This window comes from Vulpes vulpes, chromosome 3 (assembly GCF_048418805.1).
Source record: "Vulpes vulpes isolate BD-2025 chromosome 3, VulVul3, whole genome shotgun sequence".
Lineage (NCBI taxonomy): Eukaryota > Metazoa > Chordata > Mammalia > Carnivora > Canidae > Vulpes > Vulpes vulpes.
This window is the reverse complement of record NC_132782.1, coordinates 80,522,527-80,533,343: the sequence shown is the minus strand read 5'-3', so window position 1 is coordinate 80,533,343 and position 10,817 is coordinate 80,522,527. Positions and strand designations below refer to the sequence as shown.

Below are 10,817 nucleotides of genomic sequence, written 5' to 3'. Positions count from 1 at the left end.
TGAACTGTTGTCCTTGTTCCCACCCTGGGCCCCAGGCTCGCTTCTCCTGAGCAGAAGGGAAGACCTCTGGATGCCAGAAGTATCCCTGTCCCCCTGGAATAGCATGCCTGGGGCAGTGGCCCTGTCCCAGGGCCCCCTGCCAAGACCCCCAGGCCACCTCTGAGTTCCTGTGGGTCTGAGTCACCAGGCACACCAATGTGGGTGTGAAGGGCCATCCTTGGGCCTCCTTACCTCCCAGGTGGGAGTCACACCACAGCCTTGGAGTCCTTCCGTTGGTGGGGCGACACATGGCATGCTCCCACACCCTCACAGGCTCCTAAATGCTCACTGCTGAGCCTAAAGCAGGAGGGATTGCAGTTAGATTTAATCAGGCAGGATTGTTGGTGAATGGATGAGTGAATGGGGGAGGAGTACTGAGTTTTCTGGAGAGGGTGGGGGCGGGGGAGGGGTCACACGACCCCTCATGGCACTCCCATCCCCACCCTATCCCTCAAGCTCTAGGAGGCAGTGACCTCACTCTACTCTCTATCATAATATTTACCAACAGTGCTGCAGTTGAGCCAGGCAGCTCGGCAATTATAATCATGTTATCATTATTGCTGATAATTCCGATCATAAGCATAAATTTTAAACAGGAGCAGGGCACAGCAGGTACGAGCAGGGGCAGGGCCACCTCTGGGAGGCGTGAGTGTGGGGGCGGTGGGGGGTGAGACTGGCCTGCCTCCCCTTTCTCCCATCTCATCCTGTGTCTGGCCAAGGGCAAATCCCCTCCGGAGCCCTGCCCAGGGACACCAGGGCCTCTGGGTGGCCTATTCCTGCCAGGGGCAAGGGGTTGTCCTGACCCCCTCGCACCAAGCCCCTCTCTGCCTCACAGAAACTATTAAGGTGCAATTATTACTGAGATAGTCTTTCCAAATTGATCTTTCAGTTACTCTGCGGCTGCAGCCATGGAGACGGCCCCAACTCAATTACATGCTCTCTCTCTTCTTGACAGATTCCAGCGGAGGAGAGTAGGAGGAGGAGGAGGCGCGAGGCAGGGACGTGCACAGAGCAAGGGGTCCTGCTGGAAGAGCTCCCTACAAAGGCAGCGACCAACAGACGGAGGGAAACACAGAGCAAACAGATCAACAAGGCACCTGACAGCAGAGGAGGCCCACGTCTTCCTTCCTTCCTTCCTTCCTTCCTTCCTTCCTTCCTTCCTTCCTTCCTTCCGCAAATGTTTGCTCTGTGTGCTAACCTGGGTGCTGAGGACAGAGCAATGCCTGAGGATCCCTGTACCTCCTCCTCCCCCAACTGAGCAGAGTTTATTGGGGTGAGTCAAACGGGGATCAAATTATCACTCACCCAACGTCAAATCAACCGGCCAGAGTACTCAGAGTGCCTAAGGGCTCTGGGAGCCTCGCTCAGGAAGCTGGTCTGGTCAGTGAGGTCAGGAAGGCTAAGATCTACAGGATAAAGAGCTGGGTGGGCAGGACACTGGGGTCAGGACACCATGCAAAGGTGGCTTTCCTTCTATGACTCCAAGGCCTAAGCAGATCCCTCCTTTCAGGGAGGTGCGGCGGGGGGGGGGGGGGGGGGTGTCTATGGGTATAGCAGGCTGGTAGGGAAAAGGAGGACCCTTCCCCTGGAGGTGAGGAGCTATAGCTCCTCTTGGGGCCCCAGGAAATCCCAGGGTGGGAGAGAAATATTTTAGGGGGCACTGATGCCAGAGGGGGGGTGTCTGGTTGGTTTGCCATTCCCCATGGGGCCGGGGGCATGACCTTAGGCTCAGGTGGATGCCCTATCTGGCTCACTGGTACACATTGGTACACACACCACAGCTGCTGGCCCAGAGTCCCCAAGTTCTGAGGCTACGTGATACCCAGCACAGACAGGGTACTGTGGTGTAGATCCCAGGCTCTCCCATCTCAGGGCCAGTCTGACTCAGATGTGACAGCCTGTCTGTGACAGAGGAGCTGGCACTAAGTGCCCCATGGCACAAGGGACATGGCAGTGGGCCAGTCCTGCGTGGGTGAGTGTGGTCAAATCACGGATGCCAGAGCTTGAAAGCACTCCCTAAACTTGAATGTGTATCAGAAGAGCTAGGGACCATGTTCTACAGTGCAAAGTCCCGGGCCTCCCTCCCACCCCTCCACAGGGTCTGAGCCCACACATCTGGAAGGTCTTGGGCCTGCACCTTTAACAGGTATGCAGGGCAAGGAAAAACTGAGCCCCAGGCCCCAACAATGTTAGCTGTGAGCTGAGATAGAAGATGACCCCTTTAGCCACTAGCTACGTATGAAAGTCTGTCTCTTCCAAACTGAGATGTAAGTGGATATTTAAGTCAAAGACTTTGTAACAAAAAATATAAAACATCTTAAATCTTTAAAAATATTATGCACTGAAACAAATACAGTCTGGGCTGAATACATCAAATACAAGGCTGGGTTGAATAAAATTTATTGTTGAAATTAATTTCACCTGTTTCTTCTTCACTTTTTACTTTTTTTTTAAAATTTATTTATGATAGTCGCACAGAGAGAGAGAGAGAGGGGCAGAGAGGGGCAGAGAGAAGCAGCCTCCATGCACCAGAAGCCTGACGAGGGATTCGATCCCGGGTCTCCAGGATCGCGCCCTGGGCGAAAGGCAGGCGCCAAACCGCTGCACCACCCAGGGATCCCTTCTTCACTTTTTAAAATGCAGCTACTAGGAAATTTCAAATTTCCTCTGTGGTGTGCGTATGTGGCTCGCCACCTATTTCTGTTGGCCAGTGCTGCCCTCCTCTCCTCACGGGGGGCAAACCCAGGGACCCAGGAGGCCAAGGCTGCAGATCTGCCCATGTACTGATGGCAGACCTCCTTGCCTCCTGCCGCAGCTTGCCAGCCTGGGTGTGTGAAGTCCCAGAAAGAGCGCTTTACTTTGTTGGGTCCGGAAGCCTTGGAGGACTCTGAGAGGTTACTCTGCTGATGGGACACCACAGGGAAAGAAATTATTTCTGTCCTTATGGGCCTGGAGGCGCCATGGAAACAAATATTTGTGAATGAAGGGAGATGCTGGTGGCCTGGGGGAATGGCCTGTCTGAGGAGGGGGGTGATTTGGGTCACAGACTCAGGAGGCTGCCCTCCCCTGCAGCAAGCCCATCACCTACCCTTGGTCCAATGGGGCCTCCCTATCGCCTGAATGCTCTGGCCGGTAGGGATAACATTTAACATCTAGGCTCCAGATTCTATGCCCACCTTGTCTGTCCTGGTTGTACGGACCCTGCACGGTGCCTTCATTTAAAGCATTTATTATTATTATTTTTTATTCATGAGAGACACACAGAGAGAGGCAGAGACATAGGCAAGAGGGAGAAGCAGGCTCCTTGCAGGGAGCCTGATGTAGGACTCGATCCCAAGACCCTGCCCCGAAGGCAGACAATCCACCACTGAGCCACCCAGGCTTCCCTGCCTGCTGCCTTCAAAGCACATTTCCATACAATGAATCTTATTTTCCCTTTGATTTCCATGATGGAGCAGGAGAGAGTCTCTGAAGAGAAAGAGGAGTAGCTGGTTCCAGAAGCTGTTCAAGTCTTATTTTAAAAGGTTGAATACTAATTATCAGAGAAAAATCATTTCCTGAAAATCCAAGGAAACCCATGGAGATGGGAAACATGAATGGCAGGTTGGGGAATTGGAAGTCTGAGGTCCACCTCTTACATGTATGGCTGGGCTGCTGGGACCCAATCCTGCCCTCCCAAAATGCAGGCTCCTGACCTATAAGATTAAAGTGCTGGGTTCAGTGTCCTCCCCTTTGGCTCCTGTGGTCATGTCCAGGGTAGCATAGTCCCAGGCTCCCTGGAAGCTTGCCTCAAGCTAAGAGTTACCTCACTGGGGACAGCAGGGTTGTCTCTCTATCTGCTCCCTGACCCCCTGGAGTCTTACGTCCAAGAAGCCAGGAGAAGTGGCCCAGAATTGTGGAACAAGGCAATGATGCATGCAGGAGGTCAGGGACCCAGGACTGGGCCCAAACCCCAGTGAGGCATGGGGACTGAGTCCCTGTAGGCAGCTTTTCCTGCTGGCTAGATCTGCTCATCAGAGACCCTGGAATATACACACTGGGCCAGGAGGTAGAGACTAGCTCCTGCCAGGGAGTCCCTGGACTGACAGGGATACAGGACACCCAGGGATGCACTCACTTCCGCCAGTGCCCTGGCATCTTCCATCCCCATCTGTGAAATGGGATTGTCAGGCCCACATGACTGCCAGGAGGGTTGTTGGGAGGGTAACAAGGCTGGAGGAGGCTTTGTGATGGAGGAGGTCCTGTGGCTTCGAGGTTGATAAGGGGTAGGCAGTGGGCAGAGCCTATTGCCACATCCGTGTAGTAGGGGGATGCGGCCAGGTCTGAGGGAGAATGAGGCAAGGCCAGTGCAAATGTTCTTCTTCTTCTTTTTTTAAAGATCCTATTTATTTATTTGAGAGAGACAGAGACATAGACAGAGAGAGAGAACAAGCAGGGGGAGGCTCAGAGGCAGAGGGAGGAGCAGTCTCCCCACTGAGCAGGGAGCCCAATGCAGGGCTCCATACCAGGACTCCAAGATCATGCCCTGCGCTAAAGGCAGAGCCATCGACGGAGCCACCCAGGTGCCCTGCAAATGTGCTTCCTAAAGCTGAAAGAAGCCCCTTCAGGTGGGGAGCAGTCACCAGCAAGGACTTCTTCGCCAAGCTCCCCTCCCAACTGCGCGAGCTTCTGCTGCCCTACTCAGGGGAAAGAAGTGAACTTGACAAAATTAGGATGTCCATGACCTTGTCCTTAGAATTCTCACCTCCTCAGGAAGAGCAGCTCAAGCAAAGGCCAAGACTGCAAATTTGCCTCTAGATGTAGTACCAGGCACTACACCAAGCATTTGTCCTGTGTCACATGTCATTCAGTCTCCACAGCCATCACACAGGGTAAGGACTATCTTGTCTCCATATTCTTGATGAGGTAGCTCAGGCTGAGAGAGACTTGGCCTAGGACAGAGGTCAATCAACTTGGCCCAGGAGACACAGTGAGTGAATGTGAAGCCTGGTGTCATATCCCATGCGGAGCAGAGCTTACGCATGCCGGGCCAAGGCCTTCTGCTGACCACACTGCACCCAGTCTACCTAGGCAAGGTTGGGCTCAGGCTGGCTCTACCTGCCGGCAGGAAGAGCAGCCCAGAGGCTGGAAGAGGGCACTTAACCCCAGCACTCCACTAGCATCATTGCTGCTCTGGATTCTGCCTGCAGAGGGCAGTACTGAGCACACACTGGTGCTCCCTCCCCATTAGGGCTTAGCTACTCTCCACCTTGAGGTGCAAAGGCTTCTGGCACTTTGCCCCAGGACTTAGGGTCTGGAAAGCATTCTCCCTAGAAACCAACAGCCCAACTAGACAGCCCTTTTGGGGACCAGTGTGCCCCAGGTGGGCCCACAAAGGCCACGCCTTACCTCCAACATATCGTGGGCTGATGCAGATGGGATAGAGGAACAGTAGGCCAGTGGGCTGGACCAGGGCTATGATGACAGTCCCAGCCACGCGATGCTGGTGCTGTATGTCCCTAAGCAAGTCACTTCCCCTCATTGTAAAAGGAGGCCAATACAAGACACCCCCACAGGCTTAGTGATGCTTAGAAAGCACCCATCATCACTGTTCTCCACAGTGGGGCCATGTTGTGGTTTACTGAGAGGCTGCAAAAGATGGGAAATAGAGGTTCAGGGAGGTGAACTGCCCTGCCTAAGGTCACCTGGTGTTAAGAGGAAGAGCCAGGATTTGAACCCACAGTCTCTAGATCTTAGCTCTTCCCTTCAGTGACATTGCCACACCAGGGCTAGCAGAGGGCAGGTGGGGATTGGAGGGGCGGGGGGGGGGGGGGGGCGGGCACACAACAGTGATGCTGGGGATAGGGTGGTACCCCCAAGAGGGCAAAAAGCAGTGTGGGATGGAGGGGGCATCGTGGCCTCATGCCCAGTCCTCAGTCCTCTGGCCAACACTGTGAGCAAGGCATTCGGTGGGCACCAGGGCTCCTGGGGCTTGGCCTTTGGCTGGGCCTTGTGGACCTGGCCTGCCCAGGAGGAGCTGTCTGACAGGCTTGTGGGATAGACCTGGTCAGCCAAGTTTATCCTTTACCAAGTGCCCAGCGGGGCCCCAGGACGCTGGGGGAAGACCTTGAGGGCTTTGCTGGGACCCTGAAGATTCTCAATCTCTGTGCTGCTCTCTCCATCTAGGCCAGGAGCTCCCTGGGGTCCCGGCCTGCCTGACTTGTGTCCCTCCCAGGAGTGCCCAGCATAGCAAGGGCCTAGCACAGGACTCAGGGCACCACTCCTTGTGCTGAATTAAGATGCACGGCTTTGGAGAGGATGGGGAGTGTGCTCCCCGATTCCACAGGACCGCTGGCATGGTAGAGGTGGTAGAGGAAGCGGGTGGCAAAAGCCCGAGCCCAGCCGGGGATCAGGAGGAGGGCTGCCCGGGCGAGATGGGCCCCGGAGCCTCCAACCGGATCTGCTGCGACCTTGGGCAGGCCGCTGCCTTCCTTCACATCCCGGGGGACCAAGGCTGAAGGAGGTACCGGGACCTACGGCCGGAAGCTAACCTGGGCAAGGTGGGAGTGACCAGCGGCTCCCTTCAGTTGTGCAGCCACCGCGGCCCGGCGCCGCCCTCCGGGTGACCTTGACCCCGCGCCCCGGCCTCCTAATCCGCCCCCACCCCGCGCTGGGGAGGGGAGGCGGCGGGCGGCGGGCGGCGCCGGGCAGCCAGGGGGCGCCGAGGCCGCGGGCGCCCCTCCCGCCTCCCGCCCCTCCCGCGGGCCCCCCTGGCGGCGGGCGCCGGGGCGGCGCGCTCGGGGCGCCGGGGGCGGGGCGGGGCGGGGCGGGGGGCGCGGCGCTCCCCCCGCGGTGCCCAGGCCGGGGCGCGGGGCGGGCCGGGCGGGCTAATCCCGTATGTAAATGGCAGCCAATGGAGGGTGGTGTTGCGCGGGGCTGGGATTAGGGCCGGGGCGAATGGCTGGCAATCTTACTGGGATTACAGAACAAAGAGCCTCCCTGCGCTCCCGCTCTCGGCTCCGCGCCCCGCGCCGCGCCGCGCCCCGCCCTCCGCCGCAGCCCGCGCCGGGGGTGGGGGCCGCCGAGCGCCAGCCCCCCGGCCGGCCCGAGACCCCCGCCGCGGCCCCTCCCCGCCGGCGCCCCGCGCCCGCGCCCGCGCCCCCGCCCGCGCCCCGCCGCGCCGCGCTCCCTCCCGCGCCCGCCCTCCGCCGCGCCTTCCCCCATTCTCCCGGATTAATTAAGGAGGCAGCGGCAGGAGGCTGAGTCCTGGCCGCGGGCCGGGGCCGGGGCGCCGCCGGCAGGAGCGCTTGGGGATCCTCCGAGGTAGGAGAAACTTTTGCGGGGGGCGGGCGCCGAGGCCCTGCTCCCCTGCTCCCTGCGCCGCCGCCCCCCGCCGCGGCCCCCGCCCCTCCCCTCCCCCTCCCCCTCCAGGTGTTCCGGGGTCCGGTCCGGCGTTCGGGTGCCGGGAGGCACGTGACTGCGACTCTGATTCGGGCCGCCGCCCCCCACCTGCCGGACGGGGTGGGGGGCGGGCGCTGTGCCCCGGCCCGGCCGGAGCTGGGGGGCGCCCCGGGCGGCGGCGGCGGCGCCCGCAGGCTGCTGCGGTGGGCGAATGAGGTCAGTCGTGCTGCCCGCGGCGGCGGCCGCCCCTGTGGGAGCGGAGGGGGCCGGAGCGGGCTGGGAAGGCCGCGGGTCCCCGCCCCCCGCCCCCCGCCCCCGGGCTGCGCCGTCTCCGGCCGGGCCCCCGCGCGCAGGCCGAGTCCCGCAGCCGGCGCTGCCCGGGCGCAGCGGCTCCTGCGGGTCCTGCGGGTCCCCCGGGAGGGGGCCGGTCCGAGCCGCGGCAGCTGAAGCTCCGGGGAGAGCCGGAGTCTGGCCTCGGGGGGCGGCGGTGGGGCCCCGAGCTTCCAGAGGAGCGAGCTGGGGGTGCCCCGCGCGTGCTGGGCTCTGAGTTCCTGCACGAGGGCACGGAGGCCTGTGGAGCGCCACAGCGTGCTCCGCGTCCACCCCCCCATCCCGAGTCCTTGGAAATGATGGGCTTGGTGCCTCTCCTGGGCTCCAGCCACGGCCTGCGGCCAGGGACAGGGACGATGCCCTGGCCTGGGCCCAGGGCAGAGGGGGGCCTTGCAGCCGAGAGTTCTGCCCTCCTGGCGGTGCTGGAGGAGCCCTGCACATCTGGCCATATGACCCAGCCTCAAAAGACCAGACCTGGGGTGGGAGCCTCTTCCGTTCCCATCGCAGCCAAAGTGAGGGACCTGGCTTGCAGGGGTCCCCGCACCAGGCCCCTTAGGGGAAGCACCCGCCTTGGATGGAGTATGGGACTGGTGATGGGGGGCGTGGGACTGCCCCGGGATTCCCCCCCACCCTTCCCCCCGGCCCCAGTAGCTGGGGTGTGGGGCAGGTGTGGACAGCTAGAGGAGTGGGCGTTTGGTCACACTGGAAGGAAGGGGCTGCCAGAAGCTGCTCTGACCTCCTTTGGCGGGATTTGGTTGCCCCGCAGCTGGGACTGCTTGCTCCTCCGCACTGCTATGGTCCTCGGGGCTTGGGAGGTGCCTTTCCAAGCAGCCATTTATTTCAGCAGCGTCATTTCCAAAGGGAAAGGGCACGGGCATTGATTATTTATTCGGAGCAGGAGGTAGTAGTGGCTGGGAGGCTGGTGGCTGCTGGTGGCTGCCGGCAGGGAAGATCTGGGCGCCGGGGTGGCAAAGAGGGGGTGGTCAGGCGCCCATCACGAGCCACCCATTGTGAGTGGGAGCACAGGAGGCTTCCAGGTAGACTCTGACCTCTTCTGAACAGGAACTGCTGGACCAAGGGACAGACCCGGCTCCAAGGTGACAGGATGTCGGAATCCCCGACCTGCTTTTGGGATGTGAGAGGCTTAAGACCACACCCCGTGCCATAGCCTGCTCTGAGAGTGACCTAGAAAGTTGAGGCTCTGACTCAGAGGGTCCCAGCAGAGGAACCAAGCAAAGGTGGGAACTCTGTGGCCACTGGTTGCCTGCACGTTTAAAATGTGGAAGACCTGGGGCCGAAGGTTGCAAAACTGGGTCTCGGAGATGGCGTTGTAGGGACAAGCGTAACCAACTTAAGAGGACTGACTGTTCTCTTGGTGCTGGAGGAAGGGTCATTTATGTGCAATGTGTTAATCACAAATACTTTCTATCTGTTCTTTGAAGGCTGGTCTCCCAGAGCCTTCCGACACAGTGGCGGTTGTTAGCGTTCGGTGCTTGGAAATAGTCGGAAAGGCGGGCATAATGATAGGGGTCTTGGAGGCAGCTGTTCTAGCAGCCTGTCTCCAGCAGCCAGGGCCTGCGCCGTTTGGTGGCAGCTGGGTTGTCAGAAACCCAGGTGAGGATCTCGGGGCGATGCGACGGGCGACGCCTTGGGGCGTTTATATCTTGAGTGTGACCTTGGAAGCACAGATCCCTTCTCCTGGTCCGTCCCCATTCTGGATTCTGGTTCATCCGCTCTGGCTCTCCTCTATCCATCAACTGGCTCGTGGAATCCTGAAGTTTTCTTGAATGGCCTTCGCACATGCTGTTCTTCACTGGAAGGTTCTTCCCATCCTTCCCCTGTAGGAGTGGGAGACTTCCTCTGATGTCCTGACCTGGCCAGAGTGGGGGTATGCGCGGTGGGATTTGCTGCTCTCGTCGCCTCTCTGTGAAGACTTAACTGGCTGCTGTGTCCTCGGGCTGGCATCCCATCCCAGGGCCGGCCCAGGGATGGCTACCTCTGTGGTCCCCCGTGACGTCCTGTCCTTCCTCTGTCCCAGTGTTGATCTCACTCAGAAGTTCCACATCTGCCTCCCAGTTGCTCTTGGAACAGGGCAGGGTCCGAGGCTTGCTTTGGATTCCCTGGTGCCCCGGAGCTGGTCCCCAAATACTTGAGGAATGACTACCTGAGGGAATGAATGAATGAAGTCTAGCTTCAAGCCCTGGGCCCACATTGCTAAGGAGCTTCTCCTGTTCCTGAATCCCCTTCTCTGAGGAAGCACTCCCTTCCCCATGGTGGCGAGAATCCAGGATCTTCCCCTGCCTCCTTATCCTCCTCGGGGCCCCGAGCCTGTGTCTTCCCCTCAAACCTGCTCCCAGGATGTCCTTTGCCCCGCTTCTCTCAGCCCTCCAACTCTTGGCTCTTTGTGGGTGCTCTCTTTGTGATGCCTCGTGGCTGGGTTCTCTGGGACAAGCAGGAATGTGTGCCCATCCCCCTGGGCCCATGGAGGCCTCAAGGGGCACCTCAGGGTGCAGGGAACAAGACCTGCGGAGTTAACTCACAGACAAAGAGGAACAGAGCAGGACTCTGGGCCAAGGGCTTGGAACCTTCCAGAAAAGTGTGAGGCCCAGAAGATGTAGACCCTTGAGGCAGCTGCAAGGGAATTCCCAGCAGGAATTCATAAGCTGGGCCAGAGTAGTGGAAGGATCGTTTTATGTGGGAGAACTGGAAGAGATAAAAAATGATTATAAGTCAGTGAGATGCTCCCCCTTCTGTGGCTGGGTGACAGTGGAGATTTCTGTGGGTAGGTGTTGGGGTGTCCAGGCGGGGCCCACGAGGAGCCAGCTCCCTCGCTTGGTTCCCAGGTCCCTCGTTTGCAGGCAGATCTGGCTGGGACTCAGTGATCCTCATGCTCACCAGGGTGGATACTGTATCATTTCAGACTCAGTGCTGTGGGTTACGGCTGATGACAGCAAAGAGGCTCAGAGCCCCCGGCAAGGATGTGCAAGGGGCTCAGCGCTTGTTCGCTTTGTGGGGAGTTAGATTTGCTGAATGAGCGGAGTGGAGGCCGTACTTTGTCCTTGCCCGGG

General features: G+C 59.4%; 1 protein-coding gene across 7 annotated transcripts in view; it reads left to right on the top strand.

The window, feature by feature from the left end:
• The first annotated feature begins 7,173 nt into the window (after positions 1–7,173).
• Positions 7,174–10,817, top strand: part of GTF2IRD1 (GTF2I repeat domain containing 1) — a 110,581-nt gene continuing 106,937 nt past the window's right edge. For 5 of the 7 annotated variants that reach the window (XM_072752839.1, XM_072752838.1, XM_026019587.2 and 2 more), the window contains exon 1: positions 7,174–7,341. The gene's annotated coding sequence lies outside the window, so the exon portion shown is untranslated. Of the gene's footprint in view, positions 7,342–7,576; positions 7,636–8,925; positions 8,988–10,817 lie in introns of those variants that run through there. The other 2 variants (XM_072752837.1, XM_026019586.2) reach the window with 2 other exon arrangements.